At 53.6% G+C, this 17168-nt stretch overlaps 1 non-coding gene across 1 annotated transcript; it reads left to right on the top strand.

Annotated features, from left to right (window-relative positions):
• The first annotated feature begins 14110 nt into the window (after positions 1 to 14110).
• On the top strand, positions 14111 to 14195 carry LOC128138436 (small nucleolar RNA SNORD45). Its single transcript, XR_008234002.1, has one exon. It is a non-coding gene; the product is annotated as a small nucleolar RNA SNORD45 (small nucleolar RNA).
• Positions 14196 to 17168: the final 2973 nt, after the last annotated feature.

Raw genomic sequence — 17168 nt, 5'->3', positions numbered from 1 at the left:
TCCAGCATGAGGCATATTCACTTTCTTCTGGATCGAGGGGCTCCTTACTATTTACATAAACGTTTAAAGCCTGGCATATCCACCCCTCAAAGGACCCGTATAGGGGCCAAAACAAATTATCGGGTCTAATCTTCTCTTTAGTCCGCTTGATCATACAGTAATGTATCATTTTTATTTTGTCTTTCCCCTTAGTACAGGGACTATTATCCCAGTTAGATAATTTAATCCCCAGAGGACTGCCTGGGGGTATATCCATAGGTACCTTTTTGCTCCCTTCCTTCCCGGGACCTGTCTGTTTGCTCGACCCCTGTCCCATGTTCCCGAGGTCCACTCTCTCCAGTCCACTCGCTTCGCCCCTTCACCGGCCAAGTCCCTTGCGGGAGATTGGAAATGCGGTTATAAGGGCTCCGCTCTCACTTCGTAGGTCCGGACACTATCCGGCCCACGTCTCAGTCACACACTCACCGACCTCAATCCCGTCCGACCGAATAATACTGACAGTCCTTTTCTTACTCGGGTCTTCGTGCACAAGAATTACGGGCAACCGCGGTGATAGGGAGCTCCGTCCTTGCCTGTACCCTATAATATGGCTGAAAAATTTCACCTGTATTCTGAGGGGCTTCCGAAGGTCCTTTCCCGAGCCGCTGAAATCAACGGGGCGCCCCTCGTTTGTGGTCCTCCGGAGCCCCTGCAGACAAGGTGATCACGTCGGGGTCACCAATTTGTGAGAAATGCACTCACGCTGAATTTCCTGAATTTTACAAGTTTATTATAGAACAAAGGCAAACAGCACTGGGCGCATGGTGAAAACCAGAGGCGCACCGGTTATACCCAAACTTGCCTTTTTATACACTGTGTTTGTGGCATCTCAGAGGGGTTATTTTAATATTTCAGGTATCTATTAACATAACTCCACCCCAGACCACCCCCCCTTGCGCGCGTCTCTTGTGGTTCAGAGGGGCCTTCGGGGATCTGCAAGGGATGAAGTCAGTAGTCTTCCTCTGGCTGCACTTTTCACCCTGTCGTTTTCCTCTAGTCACACTTTTTAATATTTTCACATTAAACTCCTGGTTTTCCTTTGTTCTTCTCGTATCTTTCATGTCAAATAATCTTTGACCCCCAAAATGCTGTTCTCATGCTAACAAATCACTCCTTATCTTCTTACTTGTGTTCTCAATTTTACTTGTCCTTGAGTCCATATGTCTGTTTTTCTATGTTTTCACAAATCTATCTACACATCCTTTAAGTACTTGAGTTACAGGATGTCTTTTACCTCATCAAAAGAAACTACATATTCTGCTTGTGCCCATTTATTACCTACAAACTATAAAATACAATTGATGCCTGGAATATATTAACTACATATTTCCCGTGTTAAGGCCTAATTTAGTGGCAGTGAGGCAAACATCCTTTTGGGATGTAACTTATGCAGTAGTTAGGCAAATTTCTGTGTTCTCGTTTTGCGAAAGCCAATATACATTTCACAGCACTTTAGAAACTCTCTCGGGCTCGATTTTGGAGTTTTATAAGGCAGGCGCTCCTTATTGCGGCGGGGGGTCGTGCCTGTCGTGCCTGTCGTGCCTGTCGATATAGAGAACGAACCGCTTATTGCTTCGTGATTATCTCTCTGTAACTTTACGTACCAAGGACTGGTGTTTGTCAAGGGTTAAGCCCGCCAGAGGCTGGTACTTGGGAGCCGTGAGCGATCACAAAACTTAATTAAATTGATGAATTTACGATCTTGTTGGGAAGGCACAAGCGGAGGCCTTGCTTGAATGGATAGGGCCGGAAAAGATAAGAACTCCTGCCTTCATTCTCGTCCTCGTAGACAATTTAGCTTAAACTAGCCGTATGGTTTTACATCACCCATGAAAAATAATAAGAGCACTAAAAAGCATTTTTTTAGGGACTAACGTGCATTCTTTAGGATAAGATGTATCAAAACATGTAAAGGACTGTTGACGCGGCAGTCACGGACACTGCACACAATCAATATGATCAAGCAGCTGCCACTTTATTGCCAAGATAGCTCGGTTTATATGTTCATTCTAGTTACTGTTCACACATAAGCAAATTAGAGATTGGTTAGCATGAGCTGTCCACGCGCCTAGTTACACCTAATGATTGGTTATATCAACACTGTACACGCGCATAAACATAAGGCATAATTGGTTGCGTTAACTAAAACATGCGAAACTTGTCTCAGTCTAATTGGTCAAGATAAGCTGCCGAACTGAGGTTCTTTGTGCCAAGTTCCCTTTATCGTGGAATGCGCACCTGTGTTCTTCTAATTGGCATCTTTCTTTTTTTTGTCTTCTTGTTTATTCTGTTCAAGGCCTTCTAAAGGCGTCTGGAATGCTCTTACTACCGTTAGCTAAATGTGTCCACAAGCAAAGCGTCCTTGAAGCCTGCTGCCTACAAAACATCCTTGGCTCACAAATTCATCAATTCTATCGAGTCTGGATTGTTCACTATGTGCCCATTACTTTCCAAGTATCCCACAAAGGACCACACTGCGCAGAGTCACCTGAGGAGGGTCAGGTAGCAGACAAGTGAGGAAGACTACGGAAGACCGCCAGAGACCTTCAGTGCGCCTGCGTAAAGGACATTTGCATATGCTAATACTTTCCCGGAAAACTAATGAATATGTATAACATTTCTTGGAAATCCGGTGAATATGTACGTAGAACATGTACTTAACCTGCACAATTAGGCCCGACGGTGCGCACCATAGGTGGAACGATCCCCCCCTGTGCACCCAGCGCTGCCAATAAAGAATACCTACTTAATAGTTAATCAGGCTATTGAGTTAGTTGCTTTGAATCACTATCGTGCACACCAATTCTTTCAACGGTTGGGATTAGATACAAAAGGGATATACATATTCATGATTTTTCCTGGAAGTAATTAACATATTTGTCTGAATTCCGGGAACTCGTCGACATATGTAAATGCCCTCGGCGCAGGCGCGCTCGAGATCTTTGGTGGTCTTCAGGGGCCCTCTGGTGGTCTTCGATAGTCTTCCTCGCTTGTCCGCTAGTACACCCTCTTCTAGTAATTCTGCGCAGTGGGACGCTTTACATGTTTTGATACAGTTTATCCTGAAGAACGTTCGTTAGTAACTCTAATATCTATCTTGTCTTGATTTTCATTCGTTTAACACAAGCCACAGTGACGCTTTTAAGCTCAATTATCTAAAAGGGCCTAAGGTTCCCATCTTCCCAGGGAATTGCAAGGTCGACCAAAAGCAATTTCCTCTGGTATCTTACACATTTTGCAACATACAGGTTTTCTTATCCACCGCTAGTCAGCATAACAAGGACACCGTTCTTCTCGCAACGCAAGATGTAAAGCATCTTGCATCAGCGCGATACACAAAGTTTTGGTAAAAGTGTTATCGTTGTTTCCAGTAACAGTCCGTCTTGTCCACGGTTCACAAGCTGCAGGTCCAAGCCGGAGCGGGAGACTTGCGCCGGCGTTTCTCCACGACCTTCCCCTTCCCCAGGTGATTGTGGTTGGGGTGGTGGGCGAGCCCAGCGGTATATCAACCACAAGACGCCTTTTTCTGCTTGTTGTTTTTCGTGGGATCGGTCAGATCCCGCCGTACCACGAGGTCTCTTGGTGGTGCGTTTCCCTCCCGGCTCTTGCAGCTGCTGCGCGGGCTTTCTGCGGAGGATTTGAGTTAAATTGGCAGAAGTGAGAAGAGCAAAAGGGGTGGCAGCCGTAGCTTTCGAGCGATGTGGCGCTTCCGAGGAGGATGCTGCTGTGGAAGAGGTCGGCGTTGGCCCGTGGGACTGGTAGTGCTCGGTTTGTGCAGGTGATGGAGAGGAACCTGGTGATAGCAGCGACATCTTAAATAGCTGGGGCATTTAAGAAGCATTTTAGAATTATATATGAAGGCATATATTCTCGGGTATTATTTCCACCAATTGCCGCAAAACCTACAGAGAAGGAAACGCCCCATAAATTACACATGCAAGGCCAACAAATGTTTTTAATTCTGTCTTTGGCTTTTCTGCCTCTTGGCTCTAAGCGAGTGTTGTTTTTGCAGGGTGATCCCGAAAACAGATAGAAGCTCTTCCTCGAGGGACCTGTGGGCAGGTGGGCCAGCTGGCAGAGTTGTCCGAATTTCTGGAAGTTCTTTCCGAGCTTTTCCTGGCCAGAGGCAGCACTGGGAGGAGGGAGAGGGTGGGCTGCTGGTGTCCTTCGTGCAGCTTGGTCCCTGCTTTGGTACTTGATGGATTCTTCTTCCTCCTCTTCCTCCTCCCCAGCATTGCAGAAGTTAGACGTTGTGTTTCTCCCTCATCAGGGAAGCCCTCCTCCTCCCTGCTGAGGGGTCGTAGTTTGCGGCGTCCACGAACCGGCTCCGGAGATCGTAACCCTGCCGCGGGGATCTGCTTGGCTCGCTCTGCCTCGGCAGGATTTGATCCTGAGCAGCCCTGGGTGCCGGAGCCTGCTTGGAGCGGGCACTGGAGGGTCCTGGGGCCGCATCATCCCTTGGGACTTGCTCACGACGTGGAGGACTTCTTCTCGCACCTCTTCCTCCTCTTGCAGAGCGATGGTTGTCCGTGTACTCCACGAACCGGCTGCGGAGATTATAACCCCGCCACGGGGATCGGCTCCGCTCTTTTTCCCGCAGCTGAGTTTGCTCCCAGGCAGCCTGGGATGCGGGAACCGCCTTGGAGCTGGAGTTGGAGGTCAACGGAGGTGAATCATCCCTGGGGGTTTGTTTGTGACTCGGAGAACTAGTTCTCCTCCTCACTGAGCCACGGTCGTCTGTGTATTCCACGAACCGTCTGCAGAGTTTACAGCCACACTGTGGGGATCGGCTCCGCTCTCTCTCCTGAAGCAATCTTTGCTCCCAGGCAGCCTGGGATGCGGGAACCGGCTTGGAGCTGGAGTTGGAGGTCCACAGAGGCGAGTCATCCCTGGGGACTTGTTTGTGACTCGGAGGACTAGTTCTCCTCCTCCTCGCTGAGCCACGGTCATCCGTGTACTCCGCGAACCATCTGCAGAGTTTACAGCCACACCGCAGGGATTGGCTCCGCTCTCTCTCCCGCAGCAATCTTTGCTCCCAAGCAGCCCGGGATGCGGGAGCCCGCCGGGAGCTGGAGGTCCACGGAGCTGACTCAGTCCTGGGGGCTTGTTCGTGACTCGGAGGACTAGTTCTCCTCCTCCTCGCTGAGCCACGGTCATCCGTGTACTCCGCAAACCATCTGCAGAGTTTACAGCCACACCGCAGGGATTGGCTCCGCTCTCTCTCCCGCTGCAATCTTTGCTCCCAAGCAGCCCGGGATGCGGGAGCCCACCGTGAGCTGGAGTTGGAGGTCCACGGAGGCGAGTCATCCCTGGGGGTTTGTTCGTGACTCGGAGAACTAGTTCTCCTCCTCCTCGCTGAGCCACGGTCATCCGTGTACTCCGCGAACCATCTGCAGAGTTTACAGCCACACCGCAGGGATTGGCTCCGCTCTCTCTCCCGCTGCAATCTTTGCTCCCAAGCAGCCCGGGATGCGGGAGCCCACCGTGAGCTGGAGTTGGAGGTCCACGGAGGCGAGTCATCCCTGGGGGTTTGTTCGTGACTCGGAGAACTAGTTCTCCTCCTCCTCGCTGAGCCACGGTCATCCGTGTACTCCGCGAACCATCTGCAGAGTTTACAGCCACACCGCAGGGATTGGCTCCGCTCTCTCTCCCGCAGCAATCTTTGCTCCCAAGCAGCCTGGGATGCGGGAGCCCACCGGGAGCTGGAGGTCCACGGAGGTGAATCATCCCTGGGGGTTTGTTCGTGACTCGGAGAACTAGTTCTCCTCCTCCTCGCTGAGCCACGGTCGTCTGTGTACTCCGCGAACCGTCTGCAGAGTTTACAGCCACACCGCGGGGATCGGCTCCGCTCTCTCTCCTGAAGCAATCTTTGCTCTCAGGCAGCCTGGGATGCGGGAACCGGCTTGGAGCTGGAGTTGGAGGTCCACAGAGGCGAGTCATCCCTGGGGGCTTGTTCGTGACTCGGAGAACTAGTTCTCCTCCTCCTCGCTGAGCCACGGTCATCCGTGTACTCCGCGAACCATCTGCAGAGTTTACAGCCACACCGCAGGGATTGGCTCCGCTCTCTCTCCCGCAGCAATCTTTGCTCCCAAGCAGCCCGGGATGCGGGAGCCCGCCGGGAGCTGGAGTTGGAGGTCCACGGAGCTGACTCAGTCCTGGGGGCTTGTTCGTGACTCGGAGGACTAGTTCTCCTCCTCCTCGCTGAGCCACGGTCGTCCGTGTTCTCCACGAACCGGCTGCAGACATTATAACCCCACAGCGGGGATCGGCTCCGCTCTCTCTCCCGCAGCAATCTTTGCTCCCAAGCAGCCCGGGATGCGGGAGCCCACCGGGAGCTGGAGTTGGAGGTCCACGGAGCTGAGTCAGTCCTGGGGGCTTGTTCGTGACTCGGACTAGTCCTCCTCCTTGCTGAGTAGTTGTAGTCCTTGGTGGCCACGAGGCAGCTGCAGAAATCCTTGTCCCGTTGCGGCAAGTTGCTCCAGGCCCTCTCCCTGGCCCCATTCCTCTGGCAGCAGGAACAGGAGGTGAATCCGTCCTCCTCCTCGTCGTCCCGTTGCGCAGCGTGCGGCCCACGGTCAAACAGTTGACAGCGGAACGGGAAGCCGGGTTGGGTTCTGGACGCGCACGAGGCCGTGCTGCGCCTGCCTGCCCAGGCTGCAGATGCCTCCCGCGCATCTGCCTGGTTTAACTGGCTGGTCCTGGTTCTTGTAGAGGAGCTGCAGTCCTCTGGAGCATCCTCCATGCCCACCGCCACGTCCTGCACAGAGAGCTGTGAAAAGGCCCGGACCTTTCCCCATGAAAGGACCAGAACAGTGGGGAACCCCCAGAAACTGTGGGACGGGACAGCTAAGGGCGTCCCAGAGCTTCTCCTGGAGGGCTGCAAAGGCAGAAGACCCAAAGGTGGACAAATGGGGTGGATCGAGGTGGGATGCTTTGAGAGGGAGAAGCGTTGCAGCTTTGAAGAAAGCTGCAGCGTGGGAGGGAAAAGAGAACGATGCCAAGATCCCGGAAAGAAATCCACTGATCCATCTCCCCAGAGTTACCTTAGTCCTAGGAAGAAGGTGGTCCCACAGGATCTACCTTCTTGCTGCCGGCCGCCCACTGTCTCGGGAAGGCATGGGCATGTGATGGTATCTGTGGGGAAGAAGGCCTTCCTCCCCTTAAATCAGAGCTCCTGGAGAAAAAAAAAAAGAGTGATTTCTGTTTAGGGCTGTTCTTGCAGCTTTCCCTGGGGTCCAGCCATTTTCTTGGAGCGGTTTCTATGACAGAGAGAAGACGTATCCAAACCTACAAATTTGAAATTTGGTTGGGGTCTTGCTTCCCTTGTTGGAGCAAGACCTCATCTTTATCCTCCCTACGGCCTCCATTTCATAGAATCCTAAAATGGTTGGGGTCGGCAGGGACCTTAAGGATCATCTTGTTCCATCTCCCCTGCCATGGGGTGAGGTTGTTCAAAGCCCCATCCAACCTGGCCTTGGACACTTTCGGGGAAGGGGCATCCACAACTGCTCTGGGCAACCTCTTCCAGTGTCTCACCACCCTCACCATAAAGAATTTCTTCCTAACAGCTGACCTAAACCTGCCCTCTTTCGGTTTAAAACCATTCCCCCTAGTCCTACCACTACAATCCCTCATAAAAAGTCCCTTCCCATCTTTCCCTTTAAGTACTCTTCTGTTATTACCTGACATAGAACAGCAAATAGGCTTGCTGCTGGAGAACCGTGTTGCTGTCACAAAGATCCACAGATGAATCGTCCATCTCGTACCACAGCCCGTTGCTGGCCTGTAAAAAAAAAGGCAATGATATCTGGAGATGAACCGCACGGTTTCTCCACAAAAACGCAGGCAGAAAACTACAGAACCAAGAGCACGCCAAAACAAACCCAACCCAGCCTCTAAGGAGACCTTCTCCCCCAAATCCTTGGCTGCCGGTATCACTGCCGTGAAAGTCTGTCTTCCTCAGCACGCCTTTTTCTCGTGCGTGGAAGGAAGTTGCTCTTTACCTTTGTGTAGCAGAAATAGTGCCCTGAATGACACCTGTTACCGCTATGCACCAGGACAGCGTATAAAGAGTAGAAGAGCGGTTCTCCATCTGTCTGAGACATGTACGGGCGAAGATCCAAGCAGTTGGAGTACTTCACAACCTACGGAGAGACCGAGAGTGCTCGGAAATGATCCTGAAATACTACACGAAATAGCCCTCCAAGACCAGAGGTGTATAAATACATCTTTGGGGCTCATGAACACTTGGTTTTTCCCCAAAGCAGCAGGTAATGGTTTGGGTGGCAGGACACTGTTCTCGGCCAAAGCAGCTCTCCCGGAGCAGCGTACGTGCTTGTCTTCCCGCGACAACTCTCCTCTCCCCGGAAGGGAACGCGAAAAACTCAACGTGAACGGCTTGTGAAAGAGCGTACTGCTTTGGGAAATATCCCGCTCCAGGAAGGGAACGTTGCGCTCCAGTTGCATACGCACCTTGTTGATCTTCCCGCCGCTGAAATCTTCAAACCGTTTCAGACACACGGTGAGAACCTTGGGTGCGCGATGGATTGTAAACCTCTTGGAGGCGGCAACCGTCTTGTTACACCTTGAAACCAAGCACAGAGCCAAGTGCTGAAATGCAACCTTCGTATACGCCCTATCTTGCCCCAAGAAGGCCAGACATCCTTTCATGTCTCACACCCCCCTACGCTGTTTTAAGGCTGTTCAGATGCACAGAGCCATATTAAAATATCGGTGCCTCATTATCGTGCATCTAACCTATGTGAATTATTATGTTAATATATTATGTTATGTGAAAAGATGGCTTATGCTAGAGTATGTGCAGCACCTTCACGCAGGATCTAGTATTAATATGGTGTTAATAATCATCTTACTGGCTGCATTTAAAGCAGTTTTCACCATCTAGCTGCTCGGGTTTCACGAAGTCCGTCAGCGCTGCAGTGACAGTTGAGGCTGCCTGGAGGAGTGAGAAAGCAGAGAACTGATCTCCGGGAAATGCCCTCGCCCAAACTCTTATCAGGAGTTGACAAGAAGACCCAGGTGAACCTGCAAGCAGCGCCCACAAGGAGGCAGAAAGAGGGTACGATGCCGAACATTTCCCTCAATTCCCTCAATTCGCGGGGCTATCAAGAGCTACGTCTCTGTGCCACTGCTCAGTTCAGCTACCGATGGTGCGCGGGGTCATCAATAATGAAAATAATACCACCCATCAGACGGGTGTTGAGGGAGGGCAAAAAGAAGAAGGACGCAGAGGGATCCTTCCACTCCACTTGCCACCCACCACCAGGCTCTCTTGTGTTCACGGTATGCGTTTTTAAAGCAACTGTGTTGATTCTGGAAAGCTACAGGGGCCTTGCGACATCTTGAAGCACAATTAAACTCTCTTACTTTGATATCCAGAGGAATATCCAGAAAGGCCTCGTAGGAATCAGAAACCGCTTTGCAGCTCGAGCACGTGACTGGAAGGAAATTCAAAATGCTCAGCGATGGGGAAGTCGACTGACTGTGCCGCTTTACGTCCTTCATACCTACTACGCCAGTCACACCATCGGCTGTTCATCACAGGCCGACAGAAGGACACAGACAATTCCAAGGAGAGCAATGGTTGTGGAAAAGTACCTCTAGATCTCAGAAAGCCCCCAAATATTTGGTGGACGATGGTAGTCGATTTGGAAGGGATGTCCAAGCTGGAAATAAATGGTAAGGCAGAGAGTTATCTCCTCCCGGAGTTTTGCTTTGTGTGAAAGCCCTGGGCGTAGTTTTTCCTTGATGGCACTGCACCAAGGAGTCCAAAGGGCTCGGGAACATTGCAAAGGGAATTTGCTTGTGCTTACTTGCTGATTCCACCCAGACAAGCTCTCTGCATGGCATCAATAGCATAACGTAAGAACTCATGGGCATCTTCCTGCCTGCCAAGCTGGAAATGTTTTCCTATTGCTAAAAAAGAAGAAGTTAGTAGCTTTCTCCTACAAGAACAGAAGAAAACTTGTCAAAGCACCCGAAATGACTCACGTGTGAGAATGCTGACGACAGCCGAAGGATAGATGGCACCGCCTGAGAAGCGCAGGACGCTGTTAACGTGCTTTTCCATTCTGCACATCATGCAGAAGCCTGGCTGGCGGCCTGAAGAGGAAGGGAGGGAAGCAAGAGCCTTAGGTGAGCAAAACATCCACAGCAATGGGAAACCCAGTGGGGATTTTGAAGTTCAAAGAACGGTCTCCGCTCCTCCCAAGGCGACAGCATCCCAACGAGCCCAGGACATTTTAGCGCAGAGAAGACTTTCTTCAGAGGGATGTTAAACTGACAGAATATTTCTGTGCAATAAGCAAAGAGGGTTTAACCTGCAGGAATAGGGACCGAGACCTGGGGCTAGAAAGGGGTGCCCTTCCAAAGACGAACACAGCTAGATACGACAAGTGCCTTCTAGGCTTGAGTGTTCAAAGACGACCAACTCGGGGAATTGGCAAAGAAGGGCTGCTTTTCTCTTAAATTCCAGATTCTTGGAATCCTTGGGAAGTGCCCGACAGATTTACAAGGAGCTGTTCCTAAAAGTACTCACACGACTGGCTGTGCTCACGAGAGAGCAGGTAGTTGGCCAGAGGTGGGGTGTATGTCAGGCACTGCAGGACGGAGTTGAGGAAACACATGTTGCCCGAGTTGTGGAGTCCCGCTCCAGCTCTGCATCGTTGCTGCCAGTCCATGTAAATCTTCTCCGGGGGAAAGAGGATCCTTTGTGGCGGAGCCATTCCCTCAGCAACGACTGCAGGGCGACGACATTTGAAAAGAGATGAGACAATATTGTTGCACGGAAGCACATGTAAAAAAGTTGAGTTCTCTACAGGAGGACCCAGTACAACCAGCTGTGTCGTGCTTTGTCTATGCGCTTTTTGAACACCTCCAGGGATGGTGACTCCACCACTTCCCTGGGCAGGCTGGTCCAATGCCTGACAACCCTTTCAGTAAAGAAATTTTTTCTAATATCCAAACTAAACCTCCCCTGGCGCAACTGGAGGCCGTTTCCTCTCCTCCTATCCCTAGTTACTTGAGAGGAGAGACCAGCACCCACCTCGCTACACCCTCCTTTCAGGTCGTTGTAGAGAGCGATGAGGTCTCCCCTCAGCCTCCTCTTCTCCAGACTAAACCACCCCGGTTCCCTCAGCTGCTCCTCGGAAGTTCTCTAGACCCTTCTCCTTGTTCTCCAGACCCCTCACCACCTCGGTTGCCCTTCTCTGGACACGCTCCAGCACCTCAACGTCTTTCCCGTAGTGAGGGGCCCAAAACTGAAGCCAGGACTCGAGGTGTCACCTCACCAGTGCCCAGTACAGGGGGACAACCACCTCCCCGCTCCTGCTGGCCACACTATTTCTGAGACAGGCCAGGATGCCGTTGGCCTTCGTGGCCACCTGGGCACACTGCTGGCTCATATTCAGCCGGCTGTCAACCAGCACCCCCAGGTCTTCTTCTGCCGGGCAGCTTTCCGGCCACTCTTCCCCAAAGCTGTAGCATTCCAAGGGGTTGCCGTGACCGAAGTGCAGGACCCAGCACTTGGCCTTGTAGGACTTCATACGATTGGCCTCAGCCCATCGATCCAGCCTGTCCAGATCCCTCTGTAGAGCCTTCCTACCCTCCAGCAGATCAACCCATCCTCCCAACTTGGTGTCATCCACAAACTTGCTGAGGGAGCACTCGATCCCCTCGTCCAAATCATCGGTAAAGCTATTGGAACCAGCCCCAATCCTGAGCCCTGGGGAACACCACTTGCGACCCGCCTTTTCTCCTGCCTCCAGGGTTTGTCAGCTTTCCATCAGCCACAGCTTTGCCAGATTCCCGCTCGAGGTGGCTGGTGGCAGTTTTGTTCCTGCCCCGCTTGGCTTACGTAGTTTTGGGCTGTTCCCACTCGGGACATCTGGTATAACCCCTTGTTCCCGCTCGAAACATTGCCCCATGCCAGCTACCGTGAAGAAAATTAACTCTATCCCAGCCCAAACCAGCACACCTCCCCTGTAAACGAGAGGGTTTAGATGCCAGGACAAATGACAATTTGCCAGCTCGGCAGAGCACGGGTGCCCTGAGATGTCTCAGGAGAGGCAGGCTGGGCTAAAGCTTCTCTCCTCCTCCTCCTCTCTGGGTTCTGTGGTCCAGCGGAGCAGCTGGGACTTTTCTGCAAGGACACCCTGGGTCCCGCTGTGCTGTCCTGCAGGCAGCAGCACAAGCCAGGCATGACGCTGTCTGCTCAGCACGCTCTGGGTGTTCTCCATGGGAAGGACAGCATGGGACTGGGCTTGTTGTTCCAGCTTTATTAAAAAAACCCTAAATTTATTAAAATACAGCTGTTTTCCAGAGGAGGATTTCACTTCTTCAGGGCTTACCAGGGGCCAGCAGCACAGCGACTGCAGGCTCCATCCCGACGTTGGCATCTCTCTTATCGGGACGAAGATCTCCTCCGCTGCCGGAGTCCTGACGGAGAGTTCAGGGTCTTTTGCCAAGGGCGGGAGGGCCGCAAGAGAAGGCAGCGGAGCAGCCGTGACCCCCCCACTGCCTGCAGACACCCCCAGGAGTCCCCTGCAGACCACGGCACCCTGCCCAGTCCCCGTCCCCTGCCCCACCAGCCCCTCCTCGCCGTCGCAGATATCCCGCAGCTCCGGTTCCTCGGGTGCCGTGCGGCAAGACCTTGCGGCCAAGGACTGTGGCCCACCGATGAACCTGATGGCCACCGCTGGCAAGGTGGCTCGAGTGTCCCGCAGGTACGGCAGGCTCTGCCGGAGGTCGTCTTCCACCCTCTTCTTGTTGGGCGCTAACTAGAAAGAGCACAAGGAACTGGTACGGACCCTCCCAAGTCGGCCGGACCAGTACCTCCTCCCAGTAACCCCTTCCCGCGGCGATCTCCGTCTCCCAGAACGAGCTGGGAGAGGTTCAGACAGCCGCAGGCAGCGGGGGCCTGGGGATGCTGAGACCCCTCTTTCATATTGCCAGGGCCCACATGAGTCACCATTTCCAAAGGGCCGTTTTTAAAGCCTAAAACCAAGGATTTTGGCCCTAAAACGGGGCTTTGGACCCTACAAATGGGTCTTTGGATGCTCATTATATGCCTCGGGCATTAAGGAAATGAGGCTTTGAGCCCTAAGTGAGGGGTTTGTACCTTAAAAAGAGGGTTGGGAGCCTACAACTGAAGTCCTTCAACCCTAGAATCAAAGCTTTGGACCCTAAAAATGAGGCTTTGGGACCTAAGCATGAGGCTTTGAGCCCCAGAAGTGGGCTTTGGACCCTCCAAATGAGGGTTTGGACACTCCAGATGCAGCTTGGACCCTAAAAATGCCTGTCTGGATCCTAAAAAAGAGGCTTTGGACCCTGAAAATGAGACTATGCAAACTAACACTGAGCCTCTGCACCCTAAAAATGAAGGTTTTGGAAACTAAAATGAGGCTTTGGAAGGCAAAGCTAAGAGTTTGGAAAGTAAAAATGAGGCTTTGGACTGTATAAATTCGGATTTAGACTCTACAAATGAGGCTTTGGTCCTTCCAGATCAGACTTTGGGGCTTAAAAATGATGCTCTGGGCCCTTAAAATGAGTCTCTGAACCTTAAAAACGGACCTTGGAGCTAATAAATTAGTTTTTGTACTCCATATATGTGGGTCTGGACCTTAAAAATGACTGTTTGCACCCCCCAAAGTAGGCTTTGGTCTTTTAAATTGATGCTTTTTGCCCTAACATTGAGGCTCGCATTATAAAAATAAGGGTCTACACTTGCGAAACTCAGGGTTGAATTTTAAAAATGATGCTTTGTAAAGCACAAAATCGGACTTGCTCACCGTAGCTATCTCCACGGCAGGTTAAATTTCTCGCCGTCTATTGTGTTTTAGTTCCCTTCTCATGCAAACCATGGTGACAAACAGTACCCAAAAGGCTCTGGTGCTCCCAAACGGCGGCTTGATGATCTGCGTAACCCACCTCTAGCCGCATCTCAAGGAGCGTAGGAACGGCGTTACAAGTAAATAAGGCAGCGTCCTGCTTTAGGAAGAAAGCGTGTTGGATTTGAAACCCTCGGGTAGGACAGGAGGAGCATGTCTTCTTGGGTCAGCGATGAGCGTCGGCACGTATTATCTGATCCAGAGCCGATGTCTGTCGCCGCTTTAGCTCTGGAATTACTCTGAGACCCAGGAGGCTCCATTTTCCTTAGGCTGTCACCTAAGGGAGTCGAGATAAAGACAGTTTAACAAGCACAGGGAATAAAAAAGGAAACCAACGGACGTGACAGCAACCACCGACCACCTCTCACCAGCAGGCAGACGCCCAGCCATCTCGGTGCGACGGCTGCCTTGGGAAGACTCCCCCAGTCCTGAATTTCTTGCTGAGCGTGACACTACGTGGAACGGACCGTGGTACCTCGTCGGTCAGCTCGGGGCAGTGGTCTCTGCTGTGTCCCCTCCCAGCCAGCTCGCTGGGGCAGCAGAGCGAGAAACGGAGAAGCCCTTGGTTCTGCATAAGCACCGCTCAGCAGTAGCTAAACATCGGTGCGCTGTCAACGCTCAAAACGGCACCGTGCAAGCTGTGATGACAAAAAAATGACCTGTATCCCAGCACAGAAACCCTTCTGTGCCCGCTCACGATTCCTATTCCTATGAGAAACCCATGAAAAATAGGGCATTTGACTTATCGGGGAGAAATGCAAACACGCTCCCGGTCTCTGGCTGGCATCTGGCTTTACTTGCATGACCTAGAAAGTACGCACAAGTCTACGCGGTTTCTTCTGCACCTTGGGAAAGGCGTCTCTTGCCTCGATTTCCAAGGAGAAACTCCCAAAAGCGGCGCCACAGAGGTATTCCTAAACCTTGCTAACTGAGAGCAGGGTAGGGTGGCTCTGGGGGGGGGGGGGGGGCTGTGCGGCTGGCTATGGGGCAGGCGGTGGGCTTTGGGGTGGGGGGGGGCTGCTGGGGGGTTACTGACGCTGTCCCGTAGCGAATTACGGTGGTCGTGGGGCGACCGTTCAGCGTCTGGCCCCTCCTGGAGCGACTCCGGGCGGAGGGTACGTCAACGGTGAGCGCTGGGGGAGCTGCCCCACGGCGGGGGGGGGGACACACACAAAACAACCCCGTTCTGCCCCACGGCTCTGTGGGGTCTCTTCTTCCCAGCCCCACGGCTCGACGGGGCCCGGCTCGTTCCCCCCCCCTCCCCCCCAGGTGGAAATGCGGAAAGCTTTGACGGATTTTGTGCAGAGGGAATTCAAAGCGCTGCGGGGCCAGGCCCGGGCCCTGCACGCCGCCTTGTAGCGCGTGGGGTGCCCCGCTCGTGGAGGAACCCGCCCCACGGTGAGACGGCCGGCCCCACGGCGAGACGGCCAGCCCCACGGTGAGACGGCCCCCACGGCCGTCCCTGCAGCCTTACGGGACCCACAGATGGGACGGACTAACCCCACGCTGCAATGGCCGTGGGGCCTGGACGGACGGACAAACGAGCTGCCCCCCTCCCCCCCCAGCTCCCCGTTCCTGTGCACGGTGCCAATAAAAATGGCTGAGCCTCGGGGATCTCTGTACCTGGGTGACAACGGGGGGGTAAAAAGGGACCTGGGGGGGGGAAATTGGGGTGCTGGGGGGGGGTCCCCGAGAGGGTGGGAGGTGGAGACGAGCGTGGCCTGATCCCACATGTTTATTGAAGCAGAAGCTGGTGTGTTTTTTTGGGGGGGGGGGGGAGTTCCCCCACTGTGCACACCTGGGGAAACCCCCCCTGGAAGGGGCAAAAGGGGGGGCTCGGACCCCCTGAAATGGGGTTCAGAGCTCCCCCGTGCCCCCCACCCCCCCGGAGTGCTGCCACAGAGCAGGGGGTCCCCAAACACAGGGTAAGGGCCGGGGGGCTGGAAACACCTTGTCCAAGTTTTGCCCCCACTCCCTGAACTGGGATGGGGGGGGGGAAGGCGTGGCCCGGTGGGTGTGGCCGGGCATGGCCGAGTCATCACTCCTCCTTCTTGTCCCAGGGGCCATCATGGGATGCCGGGGGGGGGGGGGGGGGCAGTCAGAGGGGGTGTTAAGGGGTACGAAAGGGGGTTGGGGGGGGGTTGAAAGGGGGTTGGGGGGGGTCATAGGGGGTTAGGGGTGCCCCCCCCCCTCCCTACCTGCAGGCGCGCGTGCTGGTCCAGAAGCCGGTCGTACACCCGCGTCAGCCCCTCGGCCTGGCACCGCATGGCCTGCACCTCGTTCTCCGCCTTCTCCAGAGCTGTTGGGGGGGGGTTGTCTGTGTCAGGGTCACCCCCAAATAAACCAGCAGCGCCCCCCCCACACACTGTAACGCCCCCCCACACCATAACGCCCCCCCACAGCCCTGCCCGTACTGCGTTTGCTGACCGCCAGCTCCTCCTTCAGCTTCTCCACCTTGGCCTTGAGGGTCTCGTTCTTGTCGTGGGAGGGGGACGACAGACCGCCCCTGTCACCCCCTGCCTCCTGCAGCTGCTGGCGGGTGGGGGGGGGGGGCACATCAGGGCCCGAGGCGCCTGGATGCCTCCTTCGCCCCCCCTCCCGCCTCCCGCCATACCTTCCACAAGGCATCGTTATCCTCCGTGTAACCTCAGGCGGCTTGGCTGGCGCCTTCCGCCTGTTTCCGGAACGTTTCGCTGGAAGCACCCAGCACGGCCTGCTGCGAGATGAGGGTGACCAGGCGGCGCAGGAGGCTGCAGGAGGCAGGGTAAGCCGGGCTCCGCGGCACCCCCAGACCCCCCCCCCCAGACTTGCCCCCCCCCCCCCAAACTCACAAGGAGAGCAGGAGGGCGAAACCGGCCAGGTAGAGGTTGCGCTGGGCTCAGAAAAGCTTCCTGTGGAAATGCTCGAGGGCGCCGGGGCTGCTCTGCAGGGCCACCCGCTCCGTCACGTCGTATGAGGAGATTGAAGTAGACGGACGCCTGTAATCTTGAGAGCAGACAGCAGACGACCCTTTATTGCTAAAACACACACATACTTATAGTCACATATTCTGCAAAGTCACTGTACACGCGCACAAAAATAAAATGAAATATGATTGGTTATATCAACGCTGTACACGTGCATAAACATAGGACACAATTGGTTATATTAACTAAAACACGCGAAACTTGTCTCAGTCTAATTGGTCAAGATAAACTGCCGAATTGCGGTTCTTTGTGCCAA

Source organism: Harpia harpyja, unplaced genomic scaffold, assembly GCF_026419915.1.
Source record: "Harpia harpyja isolate bHarHar1 unplaced genomic scaffold, bHarHar1 primary haplotype scaffold_46, whole genome shotgun sequence".
Classification (NCBI taxonomy): domain Eukaryota; kingdom Metazoa; phylum Chordata; class Aves; order Accipitriformes; family Accipitridae; genus Harpia; species Harpia harpyja.
Note: the sequence above shows the minus strand (reverse complement) of the source record. Positions and strands in the feature narration are given on the sequence as shown.